General features: G+C 35.6%; 1 pseudogene; it reads right to left on the reverse strand.

Annotated features, from left to right (window-relative positions):
- Positions 1-4,625: 4,625 nt before the first annotated feature.
- On the reverse strand, positions 4,626-6,018 carry LOC103600779 (annotated as a pseudogene).
- Positions 6,019-12,893: the final 6,875 nt, after the last annotated feature.

Here is a 12,893-nt window from a genome sequence, read left to right on the forward strand (position 1 = left end):
AGGAAGCAGGGAGAGGAAAGAAGAGAAGCAGGTGGGGGGAAAGGAGGAGAAGGCGAAAAATAAAACCCTGAATTAACAAATGAATACAGTAAGATTGCAAAGCACAAGGTTAATATTAAAAGAATCAATTGATTTTGTATATAGCAGCAATGAATAATTGGAATTTGAAAGATAAAATTGGGCATTCATAGTGTTTGTTAAATACATGAATCAATTTTTTTATTGATTTTTATCCAGTGCTATAAAAATAATGTCAAGTGCCTGAGACACAATGGGAAACAGCATATTTCCTGAAAACCAAATTTTGATCAGTAAATCAGAAATTCAGTCATGAATTTGACCAAACTCCATAACCTTTCTGTGATTCAGAACCCTCTTTTAAAAATAAACCTAATCAAATGTAGCTCAAAGAGTTTGTGATATTTTTAATAAGAAAATGGATGCAAAATGAATACATTCAAGGGGTATTTTAAAAGTTTATGGAAGGATTCATATTATCTTTTAATTCAACTTTTCCACAAACTTTTTGAAGTATGCTCTCTGACATCAGCATAGCAAATAGAACACTCTTCTTAAATAATACTTGAATCTAAAACTAGGATTTAAAATATACTGTGACTAATTAATTAAATAAATAACATTGATTAGCCTCAACCATATGATGGGCACTTGACCAGGTAGGTGCTGTGGTTTTAAAAATAAGTTAGGGAAGTACATGACCTCCTCTACGGGCCTCTTCAACTAGCACTTTAACTAAGTAGGAACTAAGAATGTCTTAACGATCTTGCCCGTATTGTGTCATTTTTATCTACTTTCATTAAGCAAAGCATTAACTAACTATTTAAATTAATCACCTCATTCCTTGTTTCTCATCAGATAGACCCAGAAAATTATCAATGGGAAAATGAATTATGGCATATTAGCTAACTTTGCTATGATTAGCTTTGGATTCTGTCAAACAACAAAAGAGTTTATCTGAAAATGCTCCATGGGAACATTTGTAAAACAACCATGAAATTAGTATCTTCATAACATATAAAAGGAATTTTGGGGGGTTTACTCTAGAGATATTACCATGGTACATTTAAATGAATTAATTATATAATAACTTGCAATTATTTTTACATAAATAGATCCTGTTATCGTGCATAGATTATCTTGTTTTCACAGTAGATGGCAATGAAAATGTGGTTTTATTTATTTATTTATTTTTTCCTGGCACAAGGATTGGAACCTTTATTCAGATAACCAGCATCTGGGAGCTGACCATGCTAAAGCCATCTTGCCTTCTGGTAGCTGATCTGGGGTTAATAAAGGAAAAGAAGCAGGATTGTGAAGAAAGGGCTTGCAGAGCAGGGGAGTTCTTAATGGGATTAGCAGGTGGTTTGAGTCAGATGTCACAGTCCCATTATGGACAGGGTTCTTGGCATTACAGAATGTGAGGCCGGTGCACAAGTGAGTTTCATGTCTTTTTTAAAATTTAATTTATTTTTTTTAATTGGGACATAGTTGGTTGGACATATCTGTAGGGTACAGCATTGAATATCAACACCAGTGTGCAATATATGATGTCTGAATCAGTATAATTAGAATATTCACCATTATACAATGTAATCAGTTTTAATGGCCCTTTACCAATTCCTCCTTTTTCCCACTCTCTCTTCCAGTTTCCCACCCCTAGCAGCCTCAGTTTTTTCCTCTTCTCTTAAAAAGTTCAATATATTGTTGCGATTATTGTATCTTTTAATGGCCCTTTACCAATTCCTCCTTTTTCCCACTCTCTCTTCCAGTTTCCCACCCCTAGCAGTCTCAGTTTTTTCCTCTTCTCTTAAAAAGTTCAATATATTGTTGCGATTATTGTATCTTTTTTTGTTTGTTTGTTTGTTTGTTTTTTTATTAGCTCCCACATATGAGTGAGGACGTGGTATTTCTCTTTCTGTGCCTGGCTTATTTCACTTAACATAATTTTCCTCTAAGTTCATCCATGTTGCTGTAAATGGCAGCATTTCATTCTTTGTTTATGGCAAAGTAGTATTCCATTGTATAAATATACCACATTCCTTATCCACTAATCCAATGATAGGCATTCAGGTTGGTTCCAACTGTTGGCTACTGTAGAGTTGCAATAAGAATGGGAGTACAGGTGTCCCTCTGACATGATTATTTCATTCCTTTGGATATATACCCAGCAGTGGGATTGCTGGGTCATATAGTTTGATTTCTTATAGTTTACATAAGGCTGGTAAAAAAAAAATTAATGAAAGTTGGAAGGGAAAATAAATTAGAACACTATATTGGGATTCAGGTGACCCAATTCTTGGCAGTTCAGCCGTACTATTTTAGAATCTCTTTAGTTTGGCCGAGTTGTTTCCTCCTTCAGGGTCTTTGTTCTCTCATTTATAAAGGGAAAGTATTTATAAGAGAAAGTATTGAAAGTATTGAAGTGGATCTCTTTAAGAGAGTAGTTCTTATGTATTTTCACCATGCACACACACACAGAAAAGCTATATGAGGAGATTGATATGTTAAGTGCTTGATTGTGGCAATTATTTCACTATATATATATATATACACACACAAACACAAACACACATATATATACACACACGCACACACATATATATAAACATCACATTGTACAACTTAATCTTCATATCCCCTTCCCAGTAAATTCCAGCCACCTACCCACCCCCAAACAACCATTCTGTATATAGACTTTTTTAGATATAAAACATATCAATATAATAAAATCACAAAACATGCATTCTTCCGACTAAGGTTTCTTTCACTCAGTGTGATGTTTCTAAAATTCATCTACATTATCATGTGTGTCAGCAGTTTAATCCTTTTAATGATAAAATACTATTTTATAGTATGAATGTGCCACAGTTCATTTTATTGATGAACACCTGGGCTGTTATAGTGTGGGGCTATTACAAAAAAGTTCCCTGAACTTTTTTATTGAGATTCATTTTTGTGGACAAATGTTTTCTTTTTTCTTAGATAAATATCTGTGAGTGGAACTGTTGTCATAGGATAGGTGTATGCTTAGTTTTTTAAGAACTGACATTAATTTTTGCAGCAGGATTATACCATGTACATATACACCTTTAATATATGAAAATATATTAATGACCATTTATGTAAGATGTCTTCTCAAATCTATTTTCCTTTTTAAAATTGGATTGTTTTGTCATTATATTATTTAAATACAGGATATTATTATATCTTGGATACAAGTTCTTTGTCAGATAAATGTTTTGTGAATGTTTCTTTCAATCTGTGGCTTACCTATTTTTTTTCTAAACGATGTCTCCTGATGAGTAGATGTTGGAGAAATATAGCCTACTCTCAAGTTGTGAAAATATTCTGTTTTCTTTTAAAATTTATAGATTTAGTTTTTCTTTTACGTTCAGTTAGCATTTTATAATGAGTTAGATGTTGAGCAGAATTTTTTTTCCACTTGGATATCCCATTGTAGCATTAGGTGAGAAGTCTTTCCTTTCCCCATCATGTGACTTTTTCACCTTTGCCAAATATCAGATAATTGTATAAATCTGGGTCTATTTCTGTGCTGTCCTGTTACATTGGTCAATTTGTTAATTCTTAAACTAGTATCACACTGTCTTGATTATCATACAACTCATATTCTTTTAGTTATTCTTGTTTCTTTCTATTTTTATGTTCATTTTAGAATCTGCCTGTAAATTCCTTTGGAGGAAAAAAATGCCTGCTGGGGTTATAACTACCTCAAATGTCTAGTTCAATATGGGTAGAACTGACTTCTCAATAACACTGAATCTTTTGATTTATAATCGTGGTACATTCATCTAGTTATTTGGGTAGAGCCATGCATTTATTTTGTTAAATGAATTTCTTATTATTTTTATTTTGACACTTTTATAAATGGAAATTTTTAAAATATCTGTACTCCAAATGCTCACTTCTAGTATATCAAAGTTCACACGAATTTTGTGTATTTACCTTTCATTCCTGTGAACTTGCTAAATTTACTTATTATTTCAAGTAGTTGCTTTGTAGATTTCTTAGAATTTTTCTACATAAGCAATCATGACAGAAAGAGTATTGCTTCTTACTCTGTAATCTTTATGCTTTCTATTTCTTTTTCTTGCCTTATTTCAAAGACAAGAACTCCAGTATAATGGTGAATGTTGAGAGCTAATGTTGCTGTCTTTTTCCTGATCATAAAAGAAAAGCATTTCATCTTTCATGAGTAATAATATTTGCTGGTTTTCCACAATATTATTATGATGTGCTTTTATCTGGGGGTGAAAACAATTTTTACTTCAACAATTTAATATTGGAATCAGCTATCACATGTACCCTCTAAATCATATTTCATTGTTCTTATCTCAGAGGATAATCATAGACAGGTTAATTTGATGAAGCATTCTCAGCAAACCTAGAACACTGTATCTCATCTCCAAATTTTTCAGGACCTTTAATAGGTTATCATATATTCATTGTTTTGTAATATTTATGAAATGAATTAATGTGGTAGATCATTGAGGTACCATTTAAAAGTCAAACACCCTACACATTTGGATTTCTCATCCCAATTCTTTGGCACTCAGAAATATTTAAGGGACGTTAGAGGAATCTTTTTATTCCTTCACAGAAAATTTAGCTTTTGCTAGTTGTTCAGCAAAAAATACACATCCATTTATTTGTGTATGGAGTATGACTGTTCCTCTTTTTATTCTGCAAATTCTATTGGCTAATGCTATGATAACGATCAGTTGGTCTTAAACATTCATCCACATGAATATCCCAACATGTTTAAGATTTGCCAACAGCAATTTGGCAGCTTCAGTTCCAACCTTGTCAGCATTCACAACTCCTCTATCAACTGACAATTCAGCAAACAACCAGTGACTATCTCAGCAGTAATAATTGTTCCATTTCCATTGCCAAAGGCTTGGTCTTTAGCTACCTGGACAGGCCAGATGTCAAAATACAGATCCCTGACCTTCTTTTTCCTGAATCACAGAGCTGCTGCCCCTATATCTTTTGCTATTTAAATGCCAACCCCCGAGCAACAAAACCTCTACCATGTATCTTAGTCATGTAGTCAGTTAAATGCATTGGGTTCCATTGATCATTACCTGGTGACATTCAGATAATCATTTCACCATCCCTTTTGGATAGGAGCCCCTCATTTTAACATCACAATTAAATCTGAAAACCAAATTATTCAACCACTGACTTGAAAACAGTTGCTGTGTAATCTTTTTGTGATGCCATTTCAGCATTTGCTCCAGCTTTCAAATGAAGTTCTGATGGGGAAGGAGGAAAGAGAACACAGGGCACTGAGCCCTGAATGAAGAGGCACATACTTCTTCACTGTCTTGGCATCTGCCTGTGAGTTCCAAGAATTTATCTTCTCTATTGTAAAAGTTATTTCTGTTGGGCCGATTTCTATCCCCTCCAATTGCCCATAAAAGATATCTGAATCATTTCCAGTCAGGATAAATGTTGAGGGCTTAGGTGGGGTGTGCTGTGACTGGCTAGGATCTTCTGCACCCGTAAGGAGAGACTGAAGGCAGGCCAGAGGTAGCCTCAGGATCTGGCCACCCCCTACACAATCTCACCACGGACTTCCACCTGCTCCCTGCCATGGGGCCTGCAGTGCACAGAGGAAAAGTCCTCCCCCACAGAGCAGAAGAGGAGACACTGGCACCAGTCCTGCAGCTCTGGAAACTTGATCCTCACCAGAAGCCACGGGGGCCTTGCAGGAAGGGAGAAGGAACAGCCAGGAAAACACATAGAAAAGAACCTCAACTCTCAGAGTCCTAAATATGGGTTCTCATGGACCAGTAGCCAGTTCACATGCACATCGCCAGTGTGCATGAGCATTACTGACAGCGCCTTGCTTTTTTCTTTGTCATTGTTCATCCAATTTGGGGTTCATCAAGGTTCTTTGATCTGTGGGTTTTCAATTTTCATAAAATGTGAAAAATTTCAGCCATTGTTTCTTCCCTATCGCTCACCTTCCATCTGGGAATGCAATTGTGTATTTGTTAGCTTGATATGTCCTACAGGTCACTGGGGCTCTGTTTATGTTTCAAGTCTTTTTTTTTTTTTCTCCCTCTCTTTTTCTTTACTTCATTTTGAATGTTTTCTGCTGCTGTGTCTCAAGTTCATGACCTATTTTTCCTGCAGCATCAAACCTGTTTCTATTCCCATCCAGTGAGGTTTTCATTTATAATATAGTGTTTTTCATGTCCAGGAATTTGTCTCTTTTTGTATACAAGAAGACATTAGAAAGTTTGTGGAAAAATGGAATTAAAAGATAAATATAAAAAGTATAAACGTTATTTCTCAACATAAGCTCCATCAAGTTCAGGACACTTTTGTAAGTGATGATACCAGCCATTTAGCCCATCCCTAAAGAACTGAAGGTCCAGAGAATTTAACCATGTCAATACAGTCTTTTTTACATTATTAACTACAGAAAAATAGGTGCCCTCTAAATATTATTTTTAAGATTAGAAAATAAAAAAAAGTCAGGTGGAACCAAATCAAGAATGTAAGGTGGGTACCTAATGATTTCCTATTGAAACTCTTACAAAATTGCCCTGGTTTGATGACAGTCATGAGCAGAAGCATGTCATTGTGGAGAAGGACTCTCTCGTGAATATTTCCTGGATGCTTTTCCACTAAAACTTTGGCTAACTTCCTCAAAATACTCTCATAATAAGTAGATGTTATCAGTCTTTGGCCCTCCAGAAAATCAACAAGCAAAATGCCTTGAACATCCCAAAAAATTGTTGCCATGAACTTTCCTCTTCACCAATCCATTTTTGCTTTCACTGAACCACTTCCACCTCTTGGTATCCATGACTTTGACTGTGCTTGTCTTCAGGATCATACTGATAAAGCCATGTTTCATCTCCTGTTACAATTCTTCAAAGAAATTCTTCATGATCTCTATCCCACCTGTTTAAATTTTCCATTGAAAGCTCTGCTCTTGTCTGCCACTGATCTGGGTGCTAAAATTTTGCACCCACCAAGTTAAAATAATTTTTCTGTCAGAATTGTGTGAGCTAAATCAATTGAAATGTCTAAGGTGTTTGACTATTGTTTCTGACATTATCAGTCCTGTTCAATTAGAGCACAAACAAGATTAATTTTTCCCTCGTAAATTAATGTGGATGGTTTGCTGCTGCGGGCTACATCTTCAACATTGTCTCATTTGTCCTTAAAAGGAGATATTCATTTGTAAACTGCTGATCTCTTTGAGGCATTGTCCCCATAAAATTTTCACGAAGCAACAATGATTTCATCATTCTTCTACCCATGCTTCACCAGAAATTTGATGTTTGTTTTTGCTTCAATTTTAGCAGAATTCATGTTGCTCTGATAAGGAATCTTTTCAAACTGATGTCTCTTCCTTCTCAATGCCTCAAACTAGATTCTGTTCAGACAAGTTATAAAAAGTAAGAGTTTATTTTGGTTAAAAAAAAAAATGCAATTCAGACACTGAGGTGTCAGTCTTTTTGTCTGTCCTAGGCTCTAGACTGCCTCTGCCTTGGTCCCACTGGTACCTGAGTGAGCACTGTAGACTTCAGGCAGGGCCACCAATCTATTGCAATTCAGACACTGAGGTGTCAGTCTTTTTGTCTGTCCTAGGCTCTAGACTGCCTGTGCCTTGGTCCCACTGGTACCTGAGTGAGCACTGTAGACTTCAGGCAGGGCCACCAATCTATATGTAGGCAGAAGACAAGGACAGACAGGAAGACTGAGACCCCAGCATCTGAACTCACACAGTACTCCTCTCCAAGGCAGGACTCTATAGTGCTGTTGGGCTCAGCTACAACCTTGCAGGCTTGCATCAGGCTCAACAGCTGATTGGGTAACAGTTTTTCCTTCCTACAGCATGCCTCCAGAGAGCCTTTAGGTCCTGCATAATTCACACAGGCTTGCTTCAAGCTCAACATATGATTGGCTCCCTACAGAGCTCCTAGAACCTGTTGCCTCAATATATATCTTCTCCCAGACGTACAACAGACTAGACAGGGGCTCTGACACACCAAAACAGTACTCTTGTGAGATACTGACCTCAGCTATATGCTTACAGACTTGCCTCAGGCTCAAGCTGATCAGACAGTCACCTCCAGAGCCCACATGCAGAGCCAGGTCCTGCAACAGCTGTGTACAACTACTCCTAAGCCAACAGCTGATTAATTAACTTCTTTCCCCCCATACAGCAGCTTTTAGAAAGCCACTGGATATTGCAGCATTCACACAGGCTTGCTCCAGCCTCAACAGCTGAGCCAGTGGCCCTTTACAGAGCTACCAAGACCAGCCACAACAGATCTGCTCACTGACCAACTGCAGATCACCCACAGCAACAAGAAACACACCACAATAAGAAACTGCCAAGGGCCTCTCTGCCTAGGCCACAAAGGCACCCATGGACAACTCTAAGACTGAATGCATTTGAAGAAGTTGCATGAGGGCTAAACTACCACAGTCACCCAGATCCAAACTTAAAATACCCAACCCAACTCTCAATATAGAATATTCTATGGGGAAAAGTCTTACTCTTCAAAAGCTACTCCTAGAATTAAAAACCGTGACTACACCACCAGATGTGCAGACATGAATACAGAGATATGGGAGCCATGAAAAAACAGGGAAGTTTGACTCCCCCAAAAGAAGACTACAATTTTACAATACCAGATCTCAAAGGAAAATATTAAGAAAACTCAAAATGATAGATAACAAAATAGAAATCACAATGAAGTCAAAAAGAATTTGAGGATATGTTTGAGAAATTCAACAAAGAGATACAAACAATAAAAAGAAGAAAAAAAAACCAAGCAGAAATCCTGGAACTAAGTATTCATTCAAAAAAATAAAAGACACAACCATGAGCATTAACAGCAGGCTAGAACAACAAAAGAAAGAATCTCCAAACTAGAAGGCAGGGTTTTTGAATTAGCATAGTTGAACCCTCTAAAAAAGAAAAAAAGAATTTTAAAAACATGAAGAAAATGTGTGAAATCTCTCTGATAACCTTAAGCATACAAATATCTGTATTACTGATGTACAGGAAGGGGAAGAGAAAGGAAAGGGCATTGAAAGCCTATTTAATGAAATAATAGCTAACAACTTTTCAAATATTGGGAGAGATATGGTCTTACAGATCCAAGAACCTAAAAGATCCCCAAACAGAATCAACCCAAAAAGGACATCCCTGAGACACATTATACTCTAATGATCAAAAGTCAAAAACAGAGAAAGAACTCTAAGGACAGCAAGAGAAAAGTGTCAAATTACCTATAAGGGAACCCCCATCAGACTAACAGCATACTTCTCAACAGAAACCCTACAGACCAGGAGAAAGGGGGATGACATGTTCAAAGTGCTAAAAGAAAAACACAGCCAACTAGGAATACTATATCTGGCAAAATTTTCCTTCAGAAATGAAGGAGAAATAGTATCTTTCCCAGACAAACAGAAACTGCCGAAATTCACCACCAAAAGACTGAACCTTCAACAAATCCTTAAGGATATCCTACCTCTGGAATAGAAAGAGAGATATATGTCACTGTAAATACACAAGAAAGAATAAAAACCACTAGTAGAACAGATATGCAAATGAATAAGAAAAAGAAAACTTATTTTATCACTACAAAAACAAACAAACAAAAAAGCCCACCAGCAGCAAAGATAAACAATAAAAGGGAAAGAAAGGAACATAAGAAATATAAAACAAACAATTATAGAAGAAATGAACAGAATGGCAAGAATAGGACACTACCTTTCAATTACAACCTTGAATGTAAATGGACTAAATTCACCACTTAAAAGATATGGACTGGCTGAATGTATTAAAGAACTAGACCTAGTAATACACTGCCTCCAATAAACTCACTTTACCAATAAAGTCACACATAGACTACTAGTGAAGGGATGGAAAAAGGCATTCCACACAAATGGAAACCAAAAATGAACAGAATTTCACTTATATCAATAAAATAGACTGCAAACCAAGCACTATAGAAAGAGACAAAGAAGGACACTATGTAATTATAAAAGGATCCAGTTCAGCAAAAAGGTGTTACAATCATAAATATATATGTGCCCATCATGGGAGTACCCAGATATATAAAGCAAATGTTATTGTCTCTAAGGGGAGAGATAGATCCCAACACAGTAATAGTTGGGGACTTTAACATACTTCTTTCGGCATTGGCTAGATCATCTAAACAAAGAAACAACAGAGAAATATCATCCAGATATATAAAGCAACTGTTATTGTCTCTAAGGGGAGAGATAGATCCCAACACAGTAATAGTTGGGGACCTTAACATACTTCTTTCGGCATTGGCTAGATCATCTAAACAAAGAAACAACAGAGAAATATCAGATTTAAATAACACATTAGACCTAATGGACTTGACAGACATATACAGAACATTTCAACCAACAATGACAAAATATACATTCTTCTCACCAGCACGTGGATCATTCTCCAGGATAGACCACATGTTAATCTGAAAATAAAGTTGCAACAAGTTTAAAAAGTTTGAAATCATATCAAGTATATTTTCAGACCACAATGGAAAAAAATTACAAATTAACAACAAACAAAACCTTGAAAACTGTACAAAATCATGGAAATTAAGCAACACGTTACAAAATGATCACTGGGTCAAAGAGGAAACAAAACAGGAAATCAAAAAATTCTTGAAACCAATGAAAGTACAGGCACAACTTACAAAAACCTATGGGATACTGCAAAAGCAGTAACAAGAGGAAAGTGTATTGCAATAAGTGCTTACAAATAAACAAATAAAAAGCCTTCAAATGAACAACCTAGCAAATATCAAAGAATAATAAAAACAAGAACAATTTAATCTCAAAACTAGTAGATGGAAAGAAAGAATCAAGATCAGAGCAGAAATAAATAAAATAGAGATGGAAGAACAATACAAAAAATCAACAAAACAAAGTGTTTTTTAAAGAAGATAAACAAAATAGACAAGCCATTAGCAAAACTAACTAATACAAAAAGAAAGAAGAACCAAATAAAGATCAGAAGTGAAAAAGGAGACATCACAACTGATACCACAGAAATACAAAGAATCATTAGAAACTATTATGAACAACTACATACCAACAAATTTGAAAACCTGGAGGAAATGGATAAATTTCTGGACAGATACAAACTACCAAGAATGAACCAGGAAGTATACAAAACTTGAACAGACTAATGAAAAGCAATGAGATTGAAGCACTAATCAGCAGTCTCCCAACAAAGAAAAGCCCAGGACTAGATGGCTTTACTGCTGAATTCTACCAAACCTTTAAAGAAGAATTAATACCAATCCTCTTAAAACTATCCCAAAAAATTGAAACAGGCTATTCTTCCAAACATTCTATGAGGCCAACATTTCCCAGATACAAAAATCAGGAAAAGAGACCATCAAAAAAGGAAGCTACAAGCCAATATCCTTGATGAATATAGAGGCGAAAATCCATAACAAGATTTCAGCAAACAGAATGCAATAGCACATCAAAATTATACACCATGATCAAGTGAGATTCATCTCAGGCATGCAAGGATGGTAAAACGTATACAAGTCAATAAATGTGATATACCACTACAACAAAAGCAAGGACAAAACCATATAATTATTTCAATAGATGCAGCAAAAGCATTTGACAAAATTCAGCAGCCCTTCATGATAAAGACTCTCAACATATTAGGTATAGGAGGAATGTATCTCAACACAATAAAATCTATATAAGATAACCTCACTGCCAATATCATCCTGAATGGGAAAATACTGAAAGCTTTTCCCTTAAGAACAGGAAACAAACAAGGATGCCCACTCTCACCTCTTCTATTCAACATATTATTAGAGGTATTAGCTAGAGCAATCAGGCCAGAGAAAGAAATTGGAATCCAAACTGGCAAAGATGAAGTCAAATTGTCCCTGTTAACAGATAACATGATCCTATAAATAGAAAACCCATAATCCCTACCAAAAAACTCCTAGAGCTCATGAACTAATTCAGTAAAGTTACATAATACAAAATCACTATGCAAATATTAGTAGTGTTCTTATACACCAATGAAAAACAAGCAGAAAAATAAATCAAGAAAGCAAGCCCATTAAAAATAGCTACCAAAAGAATAAAATACCTAAGAATAAATTTAGCTAAAGAGGTGAAAGATCTCTACAATGAGAACTACACAACACTACTGAAAGAAATTAGATGTCTTTCAAAAAGATGGAAAGACATTCTATATTCATGGATTGGAAGAATTAATGTTGTGAAAATGTCCATACTACCCAAAGTAATCTACAGATTCAATGTAATCCCCACCAAAATACCTATAGCATTCTTCACAGAAATATAAAAATCAATACTAAAATTCATATGGAACAACAAAAGACCCTGAATAGCAAAAGGAATACTGGGCAAAAATAAATAAATAAATCAAACCAGAAGCATTACACTATTTGATGTCAAGCTATACTAGCAAGTTATATTAACCAAAAACAGTATGGTACTGGCATAAAAACAGACAAATGGACCAATGGAACAGAATGGATAACCCAGAAATCAACCCAGCTACTTACAGCGAACTGATCTTTGACCAAGACATCAAGAACATACATTTGGGAAAGATCAGCCTCCTCAGTAAATGGTGCTGCAAAAGCTGGATATCCATGGGTAGAAGAACAAAACTGCACCTGAATGTCTCAAGATATTCAAAAATCAACTCAAAATGGATTAAATATTTAAGTATAAGACCTGTAACTGTAAAACTCCTAGAACAAAACATAGGGAAAACACTTCAGGATGTAGGCCTGGGCAAAGGAGTAAAACCACAAAAGCACAAGCAACAA

This window comes from Galeopterus variegatus, unplaced genomic scaffold (assembly GCF_000696425.1).
Source record: "Galeopterus variegatus unplaced genomic scaffold, G_variegatus-3.0.2 Scaffold3458, whole genome shotgun sequence".
NCBI lineage: Eukaryota > Metazoa > Chordata > Mammalia > Dermoptera > Cynocephalidae > Galeopterus > Galeopterus variegatus.